Raw genomic sequence first — 14,796 nt, 5'->3', positions numbered from 1 at the left:
GAATGCACACATTGTAAGACCCCTGGCTGTCAGAGGGGTAGTGGAAGGTTTAAAACCATTGTCATGCTGCACAGAACGGCTAGTTTACAACAACCTGTTATATAAAGCAAGGTTTGGCCACCTTTGCTTATACTGCATAGTAGCTTACTGCATGAACTGCCCATCTGAGGGTAAGCTGTCTCTTGCCCTGTGCAGCTGTGAGATGGAAGGAGGCATAAAGCACTGCTTTAATCTTCTATCTACGGACCTGGTGGGCCTCAGCCTGGAGGGAGACAGCCTCTGTGGTAATACTACTCTCCTGCTCATGTCATGGACAGATAGGAGTCTGGAATGAGTGTTATCTTGATTTCATTCTTTCTCACAGTGTGCTGGATACTAGCACAGCTGAAGTGTGGCACATGGGTTAAGGGGGCAAAACTATCTCTTTCCATTTAGATAGAGCAGATTTCTTTCCTCACCATGTGCTAGCTCCATTCCTTTAGCTTACCCTGTCCCCTCCACACCCTCCCTCAGGGTCCTGGTCTATACAAGGAAGTACTACACGAGGTCTCTCAACTGGTGGCCTGTGGACCACATGTGGTCACTGAGGAAGTTGACCCCTGGGCTTCTGGTCTGGGAAACACTCCCCCATCACTCTCTAACTACTGCCACTGGAGTTTCTGACCTCCCCTTTCTCTCCAGCTTTCACTTTCTGCCCACATTTCTCAAGATAGAGTGATGTGGCATGGCTTATGGGGCCAAGAACAGGAGAGCAACCACCACATGGTGTGCTGGCAGGGTGCAGTAGGGTGGGACCTGCTATGCAGCATGCACCTACTAACCACTTAGAAACTGGACAGCCCTGACTACTTCAACTGCAATAATGTAGTGCAGGGGAAATATTCAAAGCTTCTGCACTTGCTTTGTTCAGGCTATAACTTGTTCAAATATTTCACAAGGAAGTGGAACCTACCTTCAGGTAACACTATATATTCTAAAAAACAAAATATATTACCAACCTATTTAGACTGGATGTCAGGCTGTCTATATAAGGGCTTTCTATATTTGTCTGCAATGAGGGAGGAAGAGAGAGAGAGAGAGAGAGAGAGAGAGAGAGAGAGAGAGTGTGTGTGTGTGTGTGTGTGTGTATGTGAGCATGTGCGCACACACAACGAGAGAGGGAGAGACAGTGTGTGTGTGCAGTGAGGGAGGGAAGAAGGGAGGGGGAGACTGTGTGTGTGTGTGTGTGTGTGTGTGTGTGTGCGCGCGCGCATGCAATAAGGAAGGGAAGGAGACACTGTGTGTGTATGTATATAATGAGGGAGGGAGGGAGAGAGAGACTGCACACACGTGTGTGTGTGTGTGCGCGTGCACGCGCACATGCAGTGAGGGGGAGAGACAGAGAGAGAGAGAGAGAGTGTGTGTGTGTGCGTGAGCATATATGCACACACAATGAGAGAAGGAGAGACTGTGTGTGTGCAATGAGGGGGGGAAGAAGGGAGGGGGAGACTGTGTGTGTGTGCGCGCGCGCGTGCATGTGTGTGCATGTGTGCGCGCGCGTGCAATAAGGAAGGGAAGGAGACACTGTGTGTGTATATAATGAGGAAGAGAGAGACTGCACACACGTGTGTGTGTGTGCATGCACATGTAGTGAGTGAGAGAGAGAGAGAGTGTGTGTGTGTGTGTGTGTGTGCGTGCACGCGCGCGCGCATAAGGCAAGTCCTACTCCCCCATATACATGCGCCCCCCCCTTGCACTGCCATATACGCAGGCCTCCAGACACACACCCCCCACACACCTCAGCCACCCTCCCCACCCCACAAATCCCATACCCACCCACACACCACATATCCACACACCAACAGCCCCCCATAAACCTATACCCACCCCTCCATGCCCCCCACAATATACAAGAGTAAGACTTCATTTTAAGCTATTGTGCAATCACCTCTATGTACACTACACAAACACATGGAAATCAGGACAAAAATATTTATTGAAATCAAAGTAATGAATGTTGTCCTTTCTGGTGGCAAAAGTCTGGGGTTAGAGGGCGGGACTTCTGATCACAAGATGACGACCAGGGGACGGGGTACCTGTCAAGGGGCGGGGCTACCCACACAGCCCTCAACAGCTTGCCTAAACTCGGTAAGCAGCCCTCTGCCTGAAATAATTGCCCGCCCCTGGGTTAGGGACTATTTAGAAAAGCTGGATGTGTACAAGTCCATGGGGGCCAAATGGGATGCACCTGAGGTGCTGATGGGTCCCAGGCCAGAAGGCTCTGCTAGTCAGGGGCTTTTGGTTGGGAGGGGGGTTGGGATGGCCAGGCCTGGCTGCTGGGTCCTGCCAGCTTCCCCTGGATCCTCCTGCTCCTAGCTCCTGTCATCTTTTAATTAATAATCTTTATTAATTTTCTAAATTTTTTAGGCACACCATGGGCCAGATAGAATGGCCTGGCAGGCCAGATTCAGCCCTCAGACTGTATTTTGCCCTCCCCTGCACTAATATACATTGGTCATACTGGTGTCTGATGGTGATGAGCTCCACATGCTGGGGCCCTGAGCTGAAAAGGCCCTGCACTTCTTGTTATAATGAAAAGACAAGACATTCTTGTTCCAGCACTTAGCTGGAGCTCTTTTAGGCCCTTAATTTTTAGTCTCAGGTGTTGTGAGTAGAAAGAGTCCAGTCTTGCAGTGCAGCAACAAAACCATACAACATATAAATATGTGCCCAGAAGGCGCAAAAAAAGAAATCTGTTAAAATTGGTTTAATTTGATATTTCCAAACACCACTCATACTACATCATTCTATAAGCTAACATAAATCAACTTTCACTTACTTTATGCATGTGTTAGAGTCTGGAATAATTTCCTCTGGTCAGGGCTGCCCCTTAGTGTCATGCTGAAGAATTGCTACTGATCACCTACAGATGTAATACATAGCTTCAGAATAATTGATCCAAGGGACAGAAGGTATTTAAAATGTGTTCCATTTGCTTGAGTTATACAGGGATGTTTTCTTGTTTTGGCATTTTTCAATGAGTTCCCATATTCTGAGATTTATATTGCCATGAACAAGGAAAAAGACAAATCATATTCCTAAAAATTAGGAAGAGAAAGAGAAGAAATATCTTGTGCTCGCACATTACCATCTAAAACCCAGATTATGCAAGACACATGCCACTGGAGTGTAATTTGCAGCAAATTAGGTAATCCCTTAACTCAGCTCCTGCTCAGGCTTTGCTATGTGATCTATTTCAGAGGCAGGCAAAATATGGCCCGCCAGGCCATTCTATCTGACCTGCGGGGCACCTAAAAATTTTAGAAAATTAATATTTATCTGCTCCTGGCTGCCTGTCAAAGATGATAGGAGCCAGGGGCAGTATGACCCAGGGAAAGACAACAGGACCCAGCAGCCAGACCCGGTTGCCCCTCCCCCTCCACCCTCCCCAACTGGAAGCCCCTGCCTAGCAGAGCCTTCTGACCTGGGACCCTGGGGCTGTTCCTGCCTCCCTGCACTGGAGGGAAATTCAAATAAGAGTGGGGTGGCCCACTGCCACCCACTTCTGTACCACTTGGCTCCTGGCTGCATGGCCAGACTACCGGAGTACAGGGCCCATGCAAGTACCTCAGGGCCAGGAGCAGGGGTGTGTGTGTGTGTGTGTGTGTGTGTGTGTGTGTGTGCAAAATGAGGAAGGGACAGAGTGTGTGTGTTCATAGGGCAAGTTCCACATGCATACCCCACCATATACATGTATCCACACCCCTCCTCATGCTGCCATACACTCCAACCCATGAACAACATGTGCCCCTGGACAGCTGGGGGGCCATGGCGGTGGCAGGAGCAGCAGGAGCACAGCAGCAGTGGTGGGAGCTCAGCGGTGGTAAGCAGGGAAGCTCCCACAGATGCTGCTGGCGCTGATGGCAGTGGGGAGGGGAAAGGGGGGGGCAAGTGCCAACCAGGGGTTGGTGACCACCCGCAGATGCTGCTGGCAGTGTCGGTGGTGTCCAGTGGAGATCACGGACCACCCGCAGATGCCGGTGGGAAGCAGCAACCGCCTGCAGGCACCGCCAACAGTGTCAGCAGCGCCTTTTTGTAGGGGGTACACCGCCATGTTCAGGGGGTATGTGCATCCACCCCTGCACAGACCCCCGTACTCATAACATGCCCCAACCACCCTCCCCCAACCCCCGACAAACACCATACCCACCCACACCCCACATATCCACACACACCCACATACTCCCTCACCCCACACCCACACCTATCCACCCCCACAGACACACCCACAGCTCCCCACAAACCTATATCCACCCCCCCACAATATACAAGAGTAAGACTTCATTTTAAGCTATTGTGTGTGTGTACACTACACCTCTGTGTACACTACACAAACACATGTAAATGAGAACAAAAATATTTTTTTAATCAAATTTATGAATTATTGTAGATGTTCAATTTTTAGAATATAATTTGGTATTTTTCTGGTTCCAAGGCAGCAAAAACCCTTGCTGAAAGGAGTACTACCAGGGGCAAGGGAAGGGACTTCAGCTGGCAAAGGTCAGGGGTCAGAAGGCAGGACTTCTGGTCACAAGATGGTGACCAGGGGGTGGGACACCTATCAAGGGGTGTGGCTACCCATGCAGCCCTCGACAGCTTGTCAAAACTCGGTAAGCGGCCCTCCATCCGAAATAATTGCCTGCTCCAGATCTAGTCCCTTGGGCTGTGGCTTCTAACACTTCTAGGTTCCTGCTACTTTCTATAGAAACAGTCTGTAGTTCTATCATAGAAAGTTAGGGTTTGAAGGGACCTCAGAAAGTCATCTAGTCCAATCCGCTGCTCAAAGCAGGATCATCCCCAACTAGATCATTCTGGCCAAGGCTTTATCTAGCCAGGTTTAAAAACCTCCAAGGATGGAGATTCCACCACCTCTCTAGGTAACCGTTCCAGTGCTTTACTATCCTCATGGTGAGAAAGTTTTTCCTAAAATCTAATCTAAACTTCCCTTGCTGCAACTTAAGACCATTGCTTCTTGTTCTGGCATCTGCCACCACTGAGAACAGTCTAGCTCCTTCCTCTTTTGACCACCCCCCCCTTCAGGTAGCTGAAGGTTGCTATTAAATCCCACCTCAGTCTTCTCTTCTCTAGACCAGTGGTTCCCAAACTCTGACAGATTGTGCACCACCAATTTAAAATCACACAACCTTAAATATCACCAGCATTTTTTTCAGTTCAACCTTAAGTACCACCAGCAAATTTTTGTCATATAAAGTAATTATACTAAATCTGTTAAACATGTACCACTGGCAGGTTGTCTGTGTACCACTGGTGATATACAAACCACAGATTGATATCCACTGCTCTAGGATGAATAAACCCAGTTCCTTCAGCCTCTCCTCAGATGTCACGTGCCCTCTAACCATTTTTTCTCTCCACTCTCACTCCATTTGGACTCTGCCCAATTTGTCCTGATCCTTTCTATAACATGGGGAGAAGGGGAGGAAAGGGGGGAGAGGGAGGGAACAAAACTGGACAGACTACCCCAGATGTGGCCTCAGCAGTGCTGAATAGAGGGGAACAATTACCCTTGATCTGCTGCTTATGCTCCTATGGATGCAGCTCAGTATGCCATTGGCCTTCTTGGCAACAAGGGCACACTGCTGACTCATATCCAGCTTAATGTTCTCTGTAACCTCAAGGTCCTTTTCTGCAGAGCTACTGCTTAGCAACTCGGTTTCCAGCCTGTACTAGTGAGTGGAATTGTTCCATCCTAAGTGCAGGACTTTACACTTGTCCTTTTTGAAACTCATGAGATTTCTTTTGGTTCAACCCTCCAATTTGTTGAGGTCTCTCTGAATCCTAGCCCTACCTTCCTATATATCTACTACTCCCCACAGTTTGGTGTCACCTGCAAACTTATGGAGGGTGCACTTCACCTCATTTTCCAGGTCATTGATGAAGATATTGAACAAAACCGACCCCTAGGGCACTCCACTTGATACTGGTTGCCAACTAGACATTGACCCATAGATTACTACCCTCTGATCCTGCCCAGATCCAGCCAGTTTTCTATTCACCTTACAGATCATTCATCTAACCCATACTTCCTTAGCTTGCTGGCAAGAAAGTTGTGGGAGACCATATCAAAAGCCTTGATAAAGTCAAGGTATATCACATCCACTGCTCTTCCCACATCCAGAGCCAGAGCCAGTCATCTCATCATAGCAGGCAGTCAGGTTGGTCAGGCATAACGTACCCTTGGTGAATCCATGCAGACTGCCGCTAATTATTTTCTTCTCTTCCAAGTGCTTAGAAATGGATTCCTTGAGGCCCTCCATGCTTTTTCCAGGCACTGAGGTGAAGCTGACCAGTATGTAGTTCCCCAGATCCCCCTTCTTCCCTTTCTTAAAGATGGGCACTATTTGCCTTTTACCAGTCATCTGGGACCTTTCCTGATCACCATGAGTTTTCAAAGATGATGACCAGCAGCTCTGCAATCACATCAGCCAACTCTATCAGCACCTCAGGTGCATCCCATTTGGCCCCCATGGACTTGTACACATTCTGCTTTTCCAAATAGTCCCTAACATGTTCTTTTGCCACTGTTGGCTACTCACCTCCTCCCCAAACTGTGCTGCAATCTGGGAGCTGATCGTGCCTATGAAAACCAAGATAAAAGAGGCATTGAGTACTTCAGCCTATTCTGCATCATCTGTCACTAAGTTGCCTCTCTCGTTTAGTAAAGGACCCATACTTTCCCTGATCTTCCTCTTGTTGATCACATTCTTGTAGAAACCCTTCATGTCCCTTGCTAGCTGCAACTCCAATTGTGCTTTGGCATTCCCGATTTCATCCTGGTATTCCAGAGCAATACTCTCATATCATTTCCTAGTTGTTTGTCCAAGTTTCCACTTGTAAACTTCTTTTTTTATGTTTTAGCTCACTGAAGAGTTCCCTCCTAAGCCAAGCTGGTCTTCTGCAATTCTTGCTAGTCTTACTGCACATTGGGATGTTTTGTTCCTGCACCCTCAGGAAGGTTTCTTTAAAATACAAACCGGATCTCTTGGACTCCTTTCCCCCTCAGACTGGCCTCCCAGGGGATCCTGCCTATCGGTTCCCTAAGTGAGTCTAAGTCTGTTTTTCTGAAGTCCAGGCTCTGTTCTCTGCTGCTCTCCTTCCTTCCTTTCCTCAGGATCCTGAACTCAGTCATCTCGTGGTCACTGTAGCCCAAGTTACCATCCACTACTACATTCCCCACCAATTCTTCCCTGTTTGTGGGCAGCAGGTCAAGAAGAGCATGACCCCCAGTTAGTCTCTCCCACACTTACACCAGGAAGTTGTCCCCAGTACTCTCCAAAAACATCCTGGATTGCCTGTGCAGTGCTGTATTACCCTCCCAGAAGATGTCAGAATGGTTGAAGTCCCCCGTGAGAACCAGGGCCTGTGATCTGGAAGCTTGTGTTAGCTGGTTGAATAAAACTTGAATTACCTCATCTTCCTGGTCTGGTGGTCTATAGCAGACACCCACCACAATGTGAACCCTATTGCTCTCTCCTCTGACCCTAACCCAGAAACTTTCAACAGACCTATCTCCAGTTTCATACTGGAGCTCTGAGTCATCATACAGCTCTTTTATATAAAGAGCAACTCCTCCTCCTCTTGTCCCCTGTCTGTCCTTCCTGAACAGTTTATTATTCACCCATGACAGTGCTCCAGTCGTGTGAGCTATCCCACCAAGTCTCTGTTGTTCCAATCACTTCATAGTTCCATGACTGGGCAAGGACTTCCAGTTCTTCCTGCTTGTTTCCCCAAGCAGGGGAAGCTTCCACATAGCTTCCGTGCATTCATGTACAGACACTTGAGGTAACTAGCCGATTGCCCTACTTTGTCCGGAAGAATGATATAGCCTCCCCTGTTGCCCTTCTGCTTTGCTTCCTCCAGGTCACCCACTTCCCCACTTACCTCAGGGCTTTGGTCTCCACACCCCAGCAAACCTAGTTTGAAGCCTTCCTCACTATGTTAGTGAGCCTGTTGTCAAGTGGATCCTGTCTTTTCCTATCAATCCTTCTCTTGGAACAACATCCTGTGGCCAAAGCCCTGCTGGTGACACCATCTGTGCAGCCATACATTGATCTGCAGGGTATGCCTACCCCTTGACCAGAAGGATTGAGAACATGACCTAAGCCTCTGTCCCCTTCATCCTTGAACCAAGGGCGCTGTAGTCACTTTTGATCTGCTCAGGTTCTCCTTTGGCAGTATCATTGGTGCCCACATGTATGAGCAGCGTGGGGTAGTAGTCAGAGGGCTGGATGAGTCTCAGTAATCAGTTTAAAAGACTGAAGTAGATTTGCAGGAACTGATATCAGGTTTTAATAAATAAAAACAAAATTTAGAAACAAATAAAAATTGGATTAAAAGAAGAAATAGGAAGTGACTGTAAAAGCACTGCTCAACTAACTCAGATCACAGATAAAGTAATTATTAAAATTGGAAGGAAATAAATGAAGTGAATTAATAGGATGAGTAAAAGTTATGACAGTTCTACAGCCCACAGAATAATCATCAGCTTTGTCTATGCATGACTTAAAATAGGCACTATGTCTGCTGTGGAAAACAGTGCATTCATGCATAAATTCTTTAAAATGTACTGCTCTTTTGAATCTTGGAAGTGTGAGTAATTCATTATTGTCCTCACTCTATTTTCCATGCACCTGGACAATAAGATCATGGGAAGCGAATAGTGTTACAACCATACCCATTCTTTATCTTCTTTTCCAGCTCTCATGAGTGCTTTGAACAGTACCTTTGGTCAGTTGGTCTCCTTCATACACTGGGCATTGTCCTCTCATCATACTGTAACAATCCTTACCATGGCCTTCCCAGTCTCTCTGAACATAACCTTTGATTTGCAGAGTTCATCAACTTTGCAAGTTAAGTGTGACTTAAGAATGACTATTCATGTCAGTCCCCTAACTTTATCTCTAGTGTCTTGTTATGCCACCCTCTGCACAGTGGCATATTTTGATTTGTCAACATTTATCTGAAGTATGGGGCACTTTTGCCACAAGGCTACACCACTTAGAAAGACAGTAATGGCAGCTTCTCATAGAAGCAATTCTATATTATGGGACATGCTTGAAGGTGGCTACATTCCAAAAAAAAAAAAAGAAAGAAAGAAAAAGAAATTCAGATGCTTTCCAGGTTATTTTATAGTTAAGGACAAACTTAAATCGTGGTTTTGTGATTTTCGCAAGAACCATGAAAAACGGTGGTTTCTGCCATGACTGCAAAACATGGTGTTTCCCCCAATTTTGTGCCAAATCACCTGGGAAAAAAATGCCTACCGGAATACAAAGGAAGTGCAGCAATCCCTGCAGCCATGGAACATGTGGTTTAAGAGATTGCTACTGAGAGGCTGAGCTAGGAACAGACTCAGTGAAGGTACCAGTTAGGAAAGCAACAGGGGTTCAGCACCATCTTTTAAGAAGACAGGTGCAGTGCTGTAATAATGCTGCAGTCTGAAAATGAATGATTGGCCTCTTAGCCAATCAGTAGCAAGAGGTGTGGCCATGGGGGCCCCTCAGTCAATCAGTGGTGAGAGGGGATTTGCCACGAGAAGACCATGAAATTGGCTCTGTACACCATGTGGCCCACAAAAATCCCTTCATTTAACTGCAATTTAGGTAAGTCCTTATATATAGTTTAAGACACACTAATTTCTGGACAGGTTTAAGCTGTATTTTATTTAAATTTAGTACATAATTTGATTATGTGAATAGAAGGTGATGGGTCTATTATATCCCATGAAAGCAACTTGAGCTCTCAGGTGGTTGTACAAACTAATTAGACTCCATAGGATTTTTTCAACCTGTTTGATTTTCCAGTGCACATTCAGATTAACAATATAGGTTTCATGCCTACACATGGTATAAAAACTTTTCCCATACTTGTATTTATTTTAAGCCCAGTTCTTAGACACAATGGGGAGTTGCCTAACCAGGTTTCCCTATTGAGAGAGGGGCTTAGCCTTCATACTCAGCTTGGTGACTGTGCTTGAACATTGCCTCTTAGCCTGAAGAGGTAATATTAAGACTTCTCATTCAGAGGCTTTCAAGCCTGAGGAGCTCCTTACAGCTCTTGGCTGAATCCTTGTTGAGAAGGCAAGGGAAACTTTGGTCTTGGACAATCACTAGGGTTTTTATAACTGGTAGACCTCACCTATTTCTTGGCCCCTTCTTTTCTCTCAGGCATCTAGAAGGAGCTCAACTGCTGCTTCCACATAGCCTGAAAGAGGGGCAGGTTGTACACCCATCTGTTCTAATCTGTCTTATGCTTGTCTGTAAATGTAAAAGTCCCACTTCCACTTTCTTCAGCACAAAGAACTATCTGTATCAGTGAAAAGACTCTGGTAAATGTGCATTCACTTACAGCTGGAACATTTTACAGACTGATTGAACATTTCCAAAAATAGACATCAATGCACATTTCAACAGGCCCAGATGTTGTGTATATAACAAATTATTGTTAGGACTGATTTCTGCACATCACACTACTTCAGAGAACTGGAGAATTCAAAAGATAAAACAGCAGGGGCTCTGCTTATTTATGAAGGGAACAAAATGAATCCAACATACATCTTATTCAAATAAAAATACTCTTCAGCTGAGGACATACTGAAAGCAAAGTAAGCAAGAGAGAAAGAGAGTTTGCATGAATAAATATCCTGGCACATATTGTATATGTCTTGGATGACTAAGGAATAATTTAAATTTTTTAGCCCATTTGACTCCCTTGTCCCAAAGCTTAACAAAGGTACTCCTGATAGATTTAGCAGTAGTTGTTAGGTTCCTCTGCTCTGGCAGCTGCACACATATTTGGGTATGGATGAGGATAATTAAGGAAAAAAAACCACCATCTATCTGTAAAAGCACAGGAGAAAATGGAGTAAATTATCACTAAAGTCAAGCAGTTGAGGAAAGAAATGTAATATCCGATATAAACGGGAGAGGGAGCCCATATAACTTGTAATCTCACTATCAGCTCTTTTGGACGGTTTTTAGGAAACTAAACAGAACATGATATCATATAATCCTCACCCCACTCAAACTGCAACTTTAAGAAAAAAAGTTAAAACATTATCCTTAATCTGATATCAAATACTCGTAAGTGTTGAGCGAGCTGCTCTGAGACTGATGATGGAACTGGCAGTTAAAGCGCTATACCCTCAGGCTAGGGACAGACATTCAAAAAGTCTGAGCCTGAATTGATTCAATCTTTGCAGGTCAGTCTAATCTGGCTAGGCTAAACCAGTTTGTAACTGACAGACATCCCTCCTGGACTGAAGAAATGCCGGCACATGCCTGCAGTGGCTCAGGCTAGAAGCAGCGGCATGCCGAGCCACAAGAACATGGTGGCAACAGTGAGATCGCCACGCTGCAGGACTTACTGGCGGTGCTGCAGCATTCTGAACTGCAGCCAATAGGGGTGAAGATGCCCAAAGAAAAAAAAGCTGCCGCCAGCGTGGACATGCTTTATTAGCATGTGCCAATACTGATTTGCCAGCAGAGGCGATGAGGCAAAGCTAAAAGCCCCATGAACCCATTCAAAAAGGCAGAACCAGAAGGGAGTCCCCAGCAGCCAAGGGAAGGCTGAAGCAGAGCCACAAACCCTGGGAGAGGCAACTGGTGGCAAGTGACATAGAAGGTTGGCTTCAGAGAGTGGAGCCAAGGCAGGGCAGATCTGCAGGACAAGGAGAGGGACAACTAGTAAAGAACTGTGAGTGAGGAACATGGGAAGTCTGATGCTCCTCTTCCCCCTTCAGAAGTATATTCATTCATCTGGACTGAATCAAAGAGGGGCCAAGTATAGACGTGGACTTGTCCCAGGTGAACCAAGCCAAAAAAGGGACCAAATAAATATGAGGTAAAACCATATCCATGCAACATTGGAGTTACAACAGGTTGGCACTAGGTGGGGTACAGGGGAGGAAGAGCCATTTATTAGCTTGGAGGTAGGCCCAATGGGCCTTCACTTCAAGATCACACAAGGATGAAGAATAAGAGTTCATGAGGATCATAGAAAAGGAAGTTGCCAGCGTTGAGGGGCAAGTTGTAAGACCTGAACTACAAGTAAGTGACCCAGGTTTTGAAATTTGGGACAGGTTATTATACCAGGTAAAGCAATCTGAAGTGGGTGAGTGCGTTCGGCAGTTATTGGTGCCACAAGCATTCTGGAGGAAGATGTGGGACATGGCCCATGCGACGCCCATAAGTGGACACTTCAGAAGAGAGAAAACGCTAGGCAAAAATTGAATGGTGGTTCTTTTGGCTGGGTATACAGGAAGAAGTAACACGTCAATGCAGGTCCTGCGTGGAGTGTCAGTTGGTGGAGGAAAGACGGCTGCAGAGGGCTCCTTTGCAGGTCATGCCTATCATTAACACACCATTTGATAGAATTGCCCTCAATGTCATGGGGCCACTCACCAAAAGTAGTGCAGGGCATCAGTATATACTAATTTTAAATCAATTATGCAACATGGTATCTGGAGGCAATCCCACTCAGAACAGTCACTGCACCTCACATTGCGGAAGAGTTATTAAAGCGGATTTCTTGTTTTGGCATACCTAGGGAAATCATTACAGACCAAGGTATGAATTTTATGTTAGAGGTGTTGAAGGCTGTATGTCACATGCTGGGCATTAAGCATTTACAAACATCGGTTTATCACCCCCAGACAAATGGCCTGGTTGCGGGCCTAAATGGCACAATCAAATATTTGTTGCGACAGAGCATGCAGAAGGAGCCCAGGAAGTGGGACCCGCTCTTAGTGCCACTAATGTTTGCTTTAAGAGATATACCACAGGTATCAACCCAGTTTACACCCTTTAAATTAATATTTGGCCATAAATCCAGAAGTTTACTGCAAATAACCAGGGAAGAGTGGGAAAATGTGGGGCATAAATGAGTCAGGGCCCAACAATTTAGACAGGAGATGACTGAACGCCTTAAGCAGGCCCATCAGTTACCCCAGACAAATATGGAGAAAGCACAGCAATGGCAGAAAGCTAGTTATGACCAAAAGGCATGGGAAAGAGAGTTTCAGACCGGGGATAAAGTGCTGGTTCTGCTTCCCTCCTCCGCAAATAAACTATTGACTAAGTGGCAAGGGCCTTTTGAGATAACAAGGAGGGCTGGGCCCATAGACTATGAAGTATACTGCCCTGGACACATAAGGGAACACCAGATCTACCATGTAAACCTGTTGAAGGTTTGGAGGGAGCCAGAGGAGTGGCTGCTGAGTCCTGAAGAAGTAAGAGAAGAACTAGGCCCTGAGATACAAGAAAATACACAAAGAGGTACAATAGAAATAGGAGACTGCCTCAAGGATGAGCAGCAGAAAGAGCTGGGTTGGATCATCTTAAAATTTGGTGACGTGTTTAGTGAGGTCTCAGGAAAGGCTAGGTGCGTAGTGCACGAAATAAATATGCCCAAAGGGGTAGTTGTGAGGGAAAGGTGGAGACTGGTCCCCTATCATCTACAAGCTCGGGTATATGAAGAGAGACAGAAAATGCTTAAACAAGGGGTGATAGTACAGTCTCAGAGCCCCTGGAGAAGCCCAATGGTGGTCATCCTGAAATCTGATGGGTCATTGAGGATATGCATAGATTTCTGGGGCCTTAACGCTGTTGCACGGTTTGATGCATTCCCCATGCCCCACGTAGAAGAGCTACTGGAATGGATAGGTCAGGCAAAGTACATCTCTACCCTGGATCTTTCCAAGGGCTACTGGCAGATCCCCATGGCGGAAAAAGACCAGCAAAAAACAGCTTTCACTATGCCATGGGGACTATTTGAATTTACAAGGATGCCGTTTGGCCTTCATGGCACTGCAGCCTCTTTCCAAAGGCTGATAGATAACATCATAGCTCCACATACAAGGTACACTGCAGTGTACATCAACGACACTGTAATTTATTATTAATCATGCCTGAACATCGGCAACATGTGGAAGCAGTGTTATGAGAATTGCATCAATTTAATATGACAGCAAATCCTAAAAAGTGTGCATTAGGAATGCCAGGCTTTGCGGAGTTGGCTGTACCCTTGATGGACTCCGTAAGGGGTAAAGTGCAGGGTGTAATACGCCGGATGCTCATGATGGAGGAGGCCTTTAGGAATATCAAGAGAGCCTTATGTTGTGATGTGCTCCTGATGACTCCTGACTTTTCTAAGCCTTTTATCCTACCAACTGACACATTCAAAATGGTGGTGGGGGCAGTTCTATGTCAAAGAGAAGACAGAGCTGAAAGACCAATGGTGTTTGCAAGTAGGAAATTAAACACAGCTGAACTCAGGTATTCAACAATTGAGAGGGAATGTCTGGCTATTAAGTGGATGCTCATATATTTCCATTATTCATTATATGGGATGGGAGTTCACACTCATAATGGACCATGCACCTTTACAGTGGTTGCACGAGTCTAAGTGTGATAATGGTCACATAATGCATTGGGCACTAGCTCTTCAGCCCTTTAAATCCTCTGTTGGGTACAGACCAGGAACAACAAACAAGGTTGTTGATTTCTTGTCTCGGTATAGTGAGTCAGCAGCAAGGCCAATGGAGCAGAAAGTGCGGCACAATCAGAAGACTGACAAAGCACGCCAAGAAAATAGCACACTCAAGATGCCACAAGGCAACTTATAGGGGGAGATATGTGGCAGGGGCAGCGGGGTTGCCAAGCCATGGGAACCTGGTAGTAGCGGTGAGATCCCTGTGCCACAGGCCTTGCCAGCAGCACCGCAGCATGTCGAGCCACA

At 46.1% G+C, this 14,796-nt stretch overlaps 1 protein-coding gene across 4 annotated transcripts in view; it reads right to left on the bottom strand.

Moving 5' to 3' along the window:
- S100Z (S100 calcium binding protein Z) overlaps positions 1 to 14,796 on the bottom strand; it is a 42,181-nt gene that overhangs the window by 7,942 nt on the left and 19,443 nt on the right. The window contains exon 1 of one of the 4 annotated variants that reach the window (XM_006027077.2): positions 2,819 to 2,907. The exons of the other annotated variants lie outside the window; for them this stretch is intronic. The gene's annotated coding sequence lies outside the window, so the exon portion shown is untranslated. Of the gene's footprint in view, positions 1 to 2,818; positions 2,908 to 14,796 lie in introns of those variants that run through there. 4 annotated transcript variants of the gene reach the window in all.

This window comes from Alligator sinensis, unplaced genomic scaffold (assembly GCF_000455745.1).
Source record: "Alligator sinensis unplaced genomic scaffold, ASM45574v1 scaffold159_1, whole genome shotgun sequence".
Classification (NCBI taxonomy): Eukaryota; Metazoa; Chordata; order Crocodylia; family Alligatoridae; genus Alligator; species Alligator sinensis.
This window is presented reverse-complemented; position numbering and strand designations above follow the sequence as displayed.